Source organism: Conger conger, chromosome 14 (genome assembly GCF_963514075.1).
Source record: "Conger conger chromosome 14, fConCon1.1, whole genome shotgun sequence".
Classification (NCBI taxonomy): Eukaryota; Metazoa; Chordata; class Actinopteri; order Anguilliformes; family Congridae; genus Conger; species Conger conger.
The window spans coordinates 42,119,274-42,129,987 of NC_083773.1; the positions used below are offsets into that span (position 1 = coordinate 42,119,274).

General features: G+C 43.0%; 9 non-coding genes across 9 annotated transcripts; all 9 read left to right on the top strand.

Moving 5' to 3' along the window:
* The first annotated feature begins 824 nt into the window (after positions 1 to 824).
* trnar-ucg (transfer RNA arginine (anticodon UCG)) lies at positions 825 to 897 on the top strand. Its single transcript has one exon. It is a non-coding gene; the product is annotated as a tRNA-Arg (tRNA).
* A 651-nt stretch (positions 898 to 1,548) lies between these two features.
* On the top strand, positions 1,549 to 1,621 carry trnar-ucg (transfer RNA arginine (anticodon UCG)). The gene has a single exon. It is a non-coding gene; the product is annotated as a tRNA-Arg (tRNA).
* A 651-nt stretch (positions 1,622 to 2,272) lies between these two features.
* Positions 2,273 to 2,345, top strand: trnar-ucg (transfer RNA arginine (anticodon UCG)). The gene has a single exon. It is a non-coding gene; the product is annotated as a tRNA-Arg (tRNA).
* Positions 2,346 to 2,996: 651 nt separating this feature from the next.
* Positions 2,997 to 3,069, top strand: trnar-ucg (transfer RNA arginine (anticodon UCG)). The gene has a single exon. It is a non-coding gene; the product is annotated as a tRNA-Arg (tRNA).
* Positions 3,070 to 3,720: 651 nt separating this feature from the next.
* trnar-ucg (transfer RNA arginine (anticodon UCG)) lies at positions 3,721 to 3,793 on the top strand. The gene has a single exon. It is a non-coding gene; the product is annotated as a tRNA-Arg (tRNA).
* Positions 3,794 to 4,444: 651 nt separating this feature from the next.
* Positions 4,445 to 4,517, top strand: trnar-ucg (transfer RNA arginine (anticodon UCG)). Its single transcript has one exon. It is a non-coding gene; the product is annotated as a tRNA-Arg (tRNA).
* A 651-nt stretch (positions 4,518 to 5,168) lies between these two features.
* On the top strand, positions 5,169 to 5,241 carry trnar-ucg (transfer RNA arginine (anticodon UCG)). The gene has a single exon. It is a non-coding gene; the product is annotated as a tRNA-Arg (tRNA).
* Positions 5,242 to 5,892: 651 nt separating this feature from the next.
* Positions 5,893 to 5,965, top strand: trnar-ucg (transfer RNA arginine (anticodon UCG)). Its single transcript has one exon. It is a non-coding gene; the product is annotated as a tRNA-Arg (tRNA).
* Positions 5,966 to 7,702: 1,737 nt separating this feature from the next.
* On the top strand, positions 7,703 to 7,775 carry trnar-ucg (transfer RNA arginine (anticodon UCG)). Its single transcript has one exon. It is a non-coding gene; the product is annotated as a tRNA-Arg (tRNA).
* The last annotated feature ends 2,939 nt before the right edge of the window (positions 7,776 to 10,714 follow it).

The window sequence follows — 10,714 nt, forward strand, 5'->3', positions numbered from 1 at the left end:
GTGTATTTACCCATTATTTGTTGGGATTTTGACGCAATTCAGCATGATTTAGAAGATATCTAACCTCACCCTCCCAGCAATGAACCAACAAATGGGCCCTAATCGCGTGGAGTAATGGATAAGGCGTCTGACTTCAGATCAGAAGATTGATGTTGCGAGTCCCTTCGTGGTCGTACAAAATCAGTCTTTGCCATTTTCAGTTGGGAGCCATCGAAGAAACAACAATGATGTTCACAATTGACCACGTTGCCACGATTTCCCAACGAGAACTTGAATGGGAATAGTGCCAGGATTCAACGTGCCCATGTTATTGCCTGAATAAGCAACCAATTTGCAGAAAGTAACACTTTGTTGCTTTCCCAGTGTATTTACCCATTATTAGTTGGGATTTTGACGCAATTCAGCATGATTTAGAAGATATCTAACCTTACCCTCCCAGCAATGAACCAACAAATGGGCCCTAACCGCGTGGAGTAATGGATAAGGCGTCTGACTTCAGATCAGAAGATTGATGTTGCGAGTCCCTTCGTGGTCGTACAAAATCAGTCTTTGCCATTTTCAGTTGGGAGCCATTGAAGAAACAACAATGATGTTCACAATTGACCACATTGCCACGCTTTCCCAACGAGAACTTGAATGTGAATAGTGCCAGGATTCATTGTGCACATGCTTTTCCCTTAGTAAGTGCCCATTATGCAGAAAGTAGCCTTTTGTTGCTTTCTCAGTGGATTTACCCATTATTTGTTGGCATTTTGACGCAAATCAGCAAAATTTAGAATCCATGTAACCTCACTCTCCCATCAATGAGACAGCAAATGGGCCCTGACCGCGTGGCCTAATGGATAAGGCGTCTGACTTCGGATCAGAAGATTGAGGGTTCGAGTCCCTTCGTGGTCGTACAAAATCAGTCTTTGCCATTTTCAGTTGGGAGCCATGGAAGAAACAACAATGATGTTCACAATTGACCACATTGCCACGATTTCCCAACGAGAACTTGAATGGGAATAGTGCCAGGATTCAACGTGCCCATGTTATTGCCTGAATAAGCAACCAATTTGCAGAAAGTAACACTTTGTTGCTTTCCCAGTGTATTTACCCATTATTTGTTGGGATTTTGACGCAATTCAGCATGATTTAGAAGATATCTAACCTCACCCTCCCAGCAATGAACCAACAAATGGGCCCTAACCACCTGGAGTAATGGATAAGGCGTCTGACTTCGGATCAGAAGATTGATGTTGCGAGTCCCTTCGTGGTCGTACAAAATCAGTCTTTGCCATTTTCAGTTGGGAGCCATTGAAGAAACAACAATGATGTTCACAATTGACCACATTGCCACGCTTTCCCAACGAGAACTTGAATGTGAATAGTGCCAGGATTCATTGTGCACATGCTTTTCCCTTAGTAAGTGCCCATTATGCAGAAAGTAGCCTTTTGTTGCTTTCTCAGTGGATTTACCCATTATTTGTTGGCATTTTGACGCAAATCAGCAAAATTTAGAATCCATGTAACCTCACTCTCCCATCAATGAGACAGCAAATGTGCCCTGACCGCGTGGCCTAATGGATAAGGCGTCTGACTTCGGATCAGAAGATTGTGGGTTCGAGTCCCTTCGTGGTCGTACAAAATCAGTCTTTGCCATTTTCAGTTGGGAGCCATGGAAGAAACAACAATGATGTTCACAATTGACCACATTGCCACGATTTCCCAACGAGAACTTGAATGGGAATAGTGCCAGGATTCAACGTGCCCATGTTATTGCCTGAATAAGCAACCAATTTGCAGAAAGTAACACTTTGTTGCTTTCCCAGTGTATTTACCCATTATTTGTTGGGATTTTGACGCAATTCAGCATGATTTAGAAGATATCTAACCTCACCCTCCCAGCAATGAACCAACAAATGGGCCCTAACCGCGTGGAGTAATGGATAAGGCGTCTGACTTCAGATCAGAAGATTGATGTTGCGAGTCCCTTCGTGGTCGTACAAAATCAGTCTTTGCCATTTTCAGTTGGGAGCCATTGAAGAAACAACAATGATGTTCACAATTGACCACATTGCCACGCTTTCCCAACGAGAACTTGAATGTGAATAGTGCCAGGATTCATTGTGCACATGCTTTTCCCTTAGTAAGTGCCCATTATGCAGAAAGTAGCCTTTTGTTGCTTTCTCAGTGGATTTACCCATTATTTGTTGGCATTTTGATGCAAATCAGCAAAATTTTGAATCCATGTAACCTCACTCTCCCATCAATGAGACAGCAACTGGGCCCTGACCGCGGGGCCTAATGGATAAGGCGTCTGACTTCGGATCAGAAGATTGAGGGTTCGAGTCCCTTCGTGGTCGTACAAAATCAGTCTTTGCCATTTTCAGTTGGGAGCCATCGAAGAAACAACAATGATGTTCACAATTGACCACATTGCCACGATTTCCCAACGAGAACTTGAATGGGAATAGTGCCTGGATTCAACGTGCCCATGTTATTGCCTGAATAAGCAACCAATTTGCAGAAAGTAACACTTTGTTGCTTTCCCAGTGTATTTACCCATTATTTATTGGGATTTTGACGCAATTCAGCATGATTTAGAAGATATCTAACCTCACCCTCCCAGCAATGAACCAACAAATGGGCCCTAACCGCGTGGAGTAATGGATAAGGCGTCTGACTTCAGATCAGAAGATTGATGTTGCGAGTCCCTTCGTGGTCGTACAAAATCAGTCTTTGCCATTTTCAGTTGGGAGCCATTGAAGAAACAACAATGATGTTCACAATTGACCACATTGCCACGCTTTCCCAACGAGAAATTGAATGTGAATAGTGCCAGGATTCATTGTGCACATGCTTTTCCCTTAGTAAGTGCCCATTATGCAGAAAGTAGCCTTTTGTTGCATTCTCAGTGGATTTACCCATTATTTGTTGGCATTTTGATGCAAATCAGCAAAATTTTGAATCCATGTAACCTCACTCTCCCATCAATGAGACAGCTAATGGGCCCTGACCGCGTGGCCTAATGGATAAGGCGTCTGACTTCGGATCAGAAGATTGAGGGTTCGAGTCCCTTCGTGGTCGTACAAAATCAGTCTTTGCCATTTTCAGTTGGGAGCCATTGAAGAAACAACAATGATGTTCACAAATGACAACATTACCACGATTTCCCAACGAGAACTTGAATGGGAATAGTGCCAGGATTCAAAGTGCCCATGTTATTGCCTGAATAAGCAACCAATTTGCAGAAAGTAACACTTTGTTGATTTCCCAGTGTATTTACCCATTATTTGTTGGGATTTTGACGCAATTCAGCATGATTTTGAAGATATCTAACCTCACCCTCCCAGCAATGAACCAACAAATGGGCCCTAACCACCTGGAGTAATGGATAAGGCGTCAGACTTCGGATCAGAAGATTGATGTTGCGAGTCCCTTCGTGGTCGTACAAAATCAGTCTTTGCCATTTTCAGTTGGGAGCCATTGAAGAAACAACAATGATGTTCACAATTGACCACATTGCCACGCTTTCCCAACGAGAACTTGAATGTGAATAGTGCCAGGATTCATTGTGCACATGCTTTTCCCTTAGTAAGTGCCCATTATGCAGAAAGTAGCCTTTTGTTGCTTTCTCAGTGGATTTACCCATTATTTGTTGGCATTTTGACGCAAATCAGCAAAATTTAGAATCCATGTAACCTCACTCTCCCATCAATGAGACAGCAAATGGGCCCTGACCGCGTGGCCTAATGGATAAGGCGTCTGACTTCGGATCAGAAGATTGAGGCTTCGAGTCCCTTCGTGGTCGTACAAAATCAGTCTTTGCCATTTTCAGTTGGGAGCCATTGAAGAAACAGCAATGATGTTCACAATTGACCACATTGCCACGATTTCCCAACGAGAACTTGAATGTGAATAGTGCCAGGATTCAACGTGCCCATGTTATTGCCTGAATAAGCAACCAATTTGCAGAAAGTAACACTTTGTTGCTTTCCCAGTGTATTTACCCATTATTTGTTGGGATTTTGACGCAATTCAGCATGATTTAGAAGATATCTAACCTCACCCTCCCAGCAATTAACCAACAAATGGGCCCTAACCGCGTGGAGTAATGGATAAGGCGTCTGACTTCAGATCAGAAGATTGATGTTGCGAGTCCCTTCGTGGTCGTACAAAATCAGTCTTTGCCATTTTCAGTTGGGAGCCATTGAAGAAACAACAATGATGTTCACAATTGACCACATTGCCACGCTTTCCCAACGAGAACTTGAGTGTGAATAGTGCCAGGATTCATTGTGCACATGCTTTTCCCTTAGTAAGTGCCCATTATGCAGAAAGTAACTCTTTGTTGTTTTCCCAGTGTATTTACCCATTATTTGTTGGGATTTTGACGCAATTCAGCATGATTTTGAAGATATCTAACCTCACTCTCCCATCAATGAGACAGCAAAAGGGCCTTGACCGCGTGGCCTAATGGATAAGGCGTCTGACTTCGGATCAGAAGATTGAGGGTTCGAGTCCCTTCGTGGTCGTACAAAATCAGTCTTTGCCATTTTCAGTTGGGAGCCATGGAAGAAACAACAATGATGTTCACAATTGACCACATTGCCACGATTTCCCAACGAGAACTTGAATGGGAATAGTGCCTGGATTCAACGTGCCCATGTTATTGCCTGAATAAGCAACCAATTTGCAGAAAGTAACACTTTGTTGCTTTCCCAGTGTATTTACCCATTATTTGTTGGGATTTTGACGCAATTCAGCATGATTTAGAAGATATCTAACCTCACCCTCCCAGCAATGAACCAACAAATGGGCCCTAACCACCTGGAGTAATGGATAAGGCGTCTGACTTCAGATCAGAAGATTGATGTTGCGAGTCCCTTCGTGGTCGTACAAAATCAGTCTTTGCCATTTTCAGTTGGGAGCCATTGAAGAAACAACAATGATGTTCACAATTGACCACATTGCCACGCTTTCCCAACGAGAACTTGAATGTGAATAGTGCCAGGATTCATTGTGCACATGCTTTTCCCTTAGTAAGTGCCCATTATGCAGAAAGTAGCCTTTTGTTGCTTTCTCAGTGGATTTACCCATTATTTGTTGGCATTTTGACGCAAATCAGCAAAATTTAGAATCCATGTAACCTCACTCTCCCATCAATGAGACAGCAAATGTGCCCTGACCGCGTGGCCTAATGGATAAGGCGTCTGACTTCGGATCAGAAGATTGAGGGTTCGAGTCCCTTCGTGGTCGTACAAAATCAGTCTTTGCCATTTTCAGTTGGGAGCCATTGAAGAAACAGCAATGATGTTCACAATTGACCACATTGCCACGATTTCCCAACGAGAACTTGAATGGGAATAGTGCCAGGATGCAAAGTGCCCATGTTATTGCCTGAATAAGCAACCAATTTGCAGAAAGTAACACTTTGTTGATTTCCCAGTGTATTTACCCATTATTTGTTGGGATTTTGACGCAATTCAGCATGATTTTGAAGATATCTAACCTCACCCTCCCAGCAATGAACCAACAAATGGGCCCTAACCACCTGGAGTAATGGATAAGGCGTCTGACTTCGGATCAGAAGATTGATGTTGCGAGTCCCTTCGTGGTCGTACAAAATCAGTCTTTGCCATTTTCAGTTGGGAGCCATTGAAGAAACAACAATGATGTTCACAATTGACCACATTGCCACGCTTTCCCAACGAGAACTTGAATGTGAATAGTGCCAGGATTCAACGTGCCCATGTTATTGCCTGAATAAGTGCCCATTATGCAGAAAGTAGCCTTTTGTTGCTTTCTCAGTGGATTTACCCATTATTTGTTGGCATTTTGATGCAAATCAGCAAAATTTAGAATAGATGTAACCTCACTCTCCCATCAAAGAGGCAACAAAAGGGCCCTGACCGCGTGGCATAACGGATAAGGCGTCTGACTTCGGATCAGAAGATTGAGGGTTCGAGTCCCTTCGTGGTCGTACAAAATCAGTCTTTGCCATTTTCAGTTGGGAGCCATTGAAAAAACAACAATGATGTTCACAATTGAGCACAGTGCCACGCTTTCCCAACGAGAACTTGAATGGGAATAGTGCCAGGATTCAACGTGCCCATGTTATTGCCTGAATAAGCAACCAATTTGCAGAAAGTAAAACTTTGTTGCTTTCCCAGTGGATTTACCCATTATTTGTTGGCATATTGACGCAACTCAGCATAATTTAGAAGATGTCTAACCTCACCCTCCTCGCAATTAAACCAACAAATGTGCCCTAACCGCGTGGACTAATGGATAAGGCGTCTGACTTTGGATCAGAAGATTGATGTTGCGAGTCCTTTCGTGGTCGTACAAAATCTGACTTTGCCATTTTCAGCCGGGAGCCATTGAAGAAACACAAATGATGTTCGCAATTTACAACATTGCCACGCTTTCCCAACGAGAACTTGAATGTGAATAGTGCTAGGATTCAACGTGCCCATGTTATTGCCTGAATAAGTGCCCATTATGCAGAATATAGCCTGTTGTTGCTTTCTCAGTGGATTTACCCATTATTTGTTGGCATTTTGACGCAAATCAGCAAAATTTAGAATCCATGTAACCTCACTCTCCCATCAATGAGACAGCAAATGGGCCCTGACCGCGTGGCATAATGGATAAGGTGTCTGACTTAGGGTCAGAAGATTGAGGGTTCGAGTCCCTTCGTGGTCGTACAAAATCAGTCTTTGCCATTTTCAGCTGGGAGCCATTGAAGGAACAACAACGATGTTCACAATTGACCACATTGCCGCCCTTTCCAAACGAGAACTTGAATGGGAATAGTGCCAGGATTCAACGTGCCCATGTTATTGCCTGAATAAGCAACCAATTTGCAGAAAGTAACACTTTGTTGCTTTCCCAGTGGATTTACCCATTATTTGTTGGCATTTTGACGCAATTCAGCCAGATTTAGAAGATATCTAACCTCACTCTCCCAGCAATGAACCAAGAAATGGGCCCTAACCGCCTGGAGTAATGGATAAGGCGTCTGACTTCAGATCAGAAGATTGATGTTGCGAGTCCCTTTGTGGTCGTACAAAATCAGTCTTTGCCATTTTCAGTTGGGAGCCATTGAAGAAACAACAATGATGTTCACAATTGACCACACTGCCACGCTTTCCCAACGAGAACTTGAATGGGAATAGTGCCAGGATTCAACGTGCCCGTGTTATTGCCTGAATAAGCAACCAATTTGCAGAAAGTAACACTTTGTTGATTTCCCAGTGTATTTACCAATTATTTGTTGGGATTTTGACGCAATTCAGCATGATTTAGAAGATATCTAACCTCACCCTCCCAGCAATGAACCAACAAATGGGCCCTGACCGTGTGGAGTAATGGATAAGGCATCTGACTTCGGATCAGAAGATTGATGTTGCGAGTCCCTTCGTGGTCGTACAAAATCAGTCTTTGCCATTTTCAGTTGGGAGCCATTGAAGAAACAACAATGATGTTCACAATTGACCACATTGCCACGCTTTCCCAACGAGAAATTGAATGTGAATAGTGCCAGGATTCATTGTGCACATGCTTTTCCCTTAGTAAGTGCCCATATGCAGAAAGTAGCCTTTTGTTGCTTTCTCAGTGGATTTACCCATTATTTGTTGGCATTTTGATGCAAATCAGCAAAATTTAGAATACGTGTAACCTCACTCTCCCATCAATGAGACAGCAAATGGGCCCTGACCGCGTGGCCTAATGGATAAGGCGTCTGACTTCGGATCAGAAGATTGAGGGTTCGAGTCCCTTCGTGGTCGTAGAAAATCAGTCTTTGCCATTTTCAGTTGGGAGCCATTGAAGAAACAACAATGATGTTCACAATTGACCACACTGCCACGCTTTCCCAACGAGAACTTGAATGGGAATAGTGCCAGGATTCAACGTGCCCATGTTATTGCCTGAATAAGCAACCAATTTGCAGAAAGTAACACTTTGTTGCTTTCCCAGAGGATTTACCCATTATTTGTTGGCATTTTGACGCAACTCAGCATAATTTAGAAGATTTCTAACCTCACCCTCCCAGCAATGAACCAACAAATGGGCCCTAACCGCGTGGAGTAATGGATAAGGCGTCAGACTTCGGATCAGAAGATTGATGTTGCGAGTCCCTTCGTGGTCGTACGAAATCAGTCTTTGCCATTTTCAGTTGGGAGCCATTGAAGAAACAACAATGATGTTCACAATTGACCACATTGCCACGCTTTCCCAACGAGAACTTGAATGTGAATAGTGCCAGGATTCAACGTGCCCATGTTATTGCCTGAATAAGCAACCAATTTGCAGAAAGTAACACTTTGTTGCTTTCCCAGTGGATTTACCCATTATTTGTTGGCATTTTGACGCAACTCAGCATAATTTAGAAGATATCTAACCTCACCCTCCCAGCAATGAACCAACAAATGGGCCCTAACCGCTTGTACTAATGGATAAGGCGTCTGACTTCGGATCAGAAGATTGATGTTGCGAGTCCCTTCGTGGTCGTACAAAATCTGACTGTGCCATTTTCAGCTGGGAGCCATTAAAGAAACACAAATGATGTTCGCAATTGACAACATTGCCACGCTTTCCCAACGAGAACTTGAATGTGAATAGTGCCAGGATTCATTGTGCACATGCTTTTCCCTTAGTAAGTGTCCATTATGCAGAAAGTAGCCTTTTGTTGCTTTCTCAGTGGATTTACCCATTATTTGTTGGCATTTTGATGCAAATCTGCAAATTTAGAATACGTGTAACCTCACTCTTCCATTATGAGACAGCAAAGGGTCCAGATCTGTGTGGCCAAATGGATAAGGCATCTGACTTCGGATCAGAAGATTGAGGGTTGGAATCCCTTCGTGGTCGTGCAATATCTGTCTTTGCCATTTTCAGCTGGTTGCCATTGATGAGACACAAATGATGTTGCTTTCCCACCTTGCAGCAGAATGTGGGTAGTGCATGTATTCATCACTTTCACATGCTGTCATCTGAATTAGCCCCCATTGTGCAGAAATTAGTTACTTTCCAAGAGGATTTTCCCATTATTCCCTGGAATTTTGAAGTATCTCTGCATAATTTGAATCTATGAAACCTCACTCTGCCGTCAAGTGAATTGACTCACTGTTTTCACAGATGTGTGACAAAACGAAACGCACATTAACAGCTGAGATTAATTGTATTGCATTAGTACAAAAGTCTTATACCGTGCCTTGTTGCATTTAATAATCCATCTTACTGTGTATATTTCTATCCCGAAAAACTGATGCACACTAGTTTTGTATCATTTTTCCCACCAGCGCAAAATTGCAAACCGTTCAATATGACACATAACGTCACTAAACATATTCAAAGGCGCAGCTCATGCAAAGGAGCTGCAAGTGTAATTTTAAGTGCGTCTGGATTTCACTCCAGAACCCTAGCTTTGTGTTTTCTGGGGCTGCACGGGAGGGTAGTTTGAGAGAGAGGGACTGGAGCACGTTAGAGAGAGCCCAGATTTCCTGCAGGATCTTCCCAGCTAGTCCTGTCTAACCGTCTGTGGTTAAAAGAGCCCTCCAGTTGGAGAACTCTGATCATTGATATACTCTGATCTTAAATACCTTGTTTGTTCCCTATTCAGCTCATGTCAATGTGTGTACATGTGTGCGTGCGTGTGAATGTGTGTACGTGTGTGTGCTCATGTGAATGTGTGTATGTGTGCGCGTGTGAAAGTGTATGTCTGTACGTGTGTGTATGTGTGTACGTGTTTGTGCATGTGTGAATGTGTGTGTGCGCATGTGAATGTGTGTACGTGTGCTGTCGTGAGCCACAGACCCCTTGCCGAGCTCAGACCTCACGTTCCCACGAGCAGTACCCCACGAGGAGGTGTCTCGGGGACGAACTCTCTTTTCCTTTAAGTACTCCGAACGTCCTGGAGTCCTGGTAAGTTCTACTGAACTTCCAGCCCAGTCTCGAAGTGAAGGGTGTGATGCAAATCTGGTATACGATTTCCTGTATTCACTGTATTCCTCTAAAAGAACCTTTATCACATATGATTATAGCCAGATATACTTTATTATAATCAAAAGAATCAAAAGAATAGAGTTATACAGCTGACAGGTTAAACATCATCTTTCAGTTTGCTAATCACATACAAGTTTCATATAACCCCTTTAGCTCTTTCTAATTTACCTTTCCACCAGATGTTAAATTCAAAGTACACCCCTCAAATATATTCATCACTTTTGTTTGTCTCACTGTCATTTCCCCATACCTCAAAGGAAGTTTCCCCAATACTTTATCTCATATACCCCTCCGGTTGGGAGTTTCCACCATCTCAGTATACGAGTGGAAAAACACTAGCTCTTTTGTATTTTTTTAAGGAACCTATTCATCACTGGTATCTGTCTCAATTTCATAGTCTCTCCTTGACTTTCTCCACACTTTGACCTCATGCAAGCCAGAAGTTAGTGCCTTCCACCATCTCAATACACTCTTCAGATGCCCTTTTTCGTGGCGCCTTAAGGGATCTACAAAGGACATCCAGCTAATAGCTGAGCGTAATTCATCACTTAACTCCTCCACTGTTAGTCCTTTGAATCTATCCGATAAATTATTTGTGCTATAATCAGGAAGGCCCTTAAAGCTTCTTAATCTTCTTTCGGTATTGACATCCCTTCCGTTTCCCTTATCTTTCCTACATTTTTCCATCTCCTCATACTCTTTGATCTCCCAATCATCTACA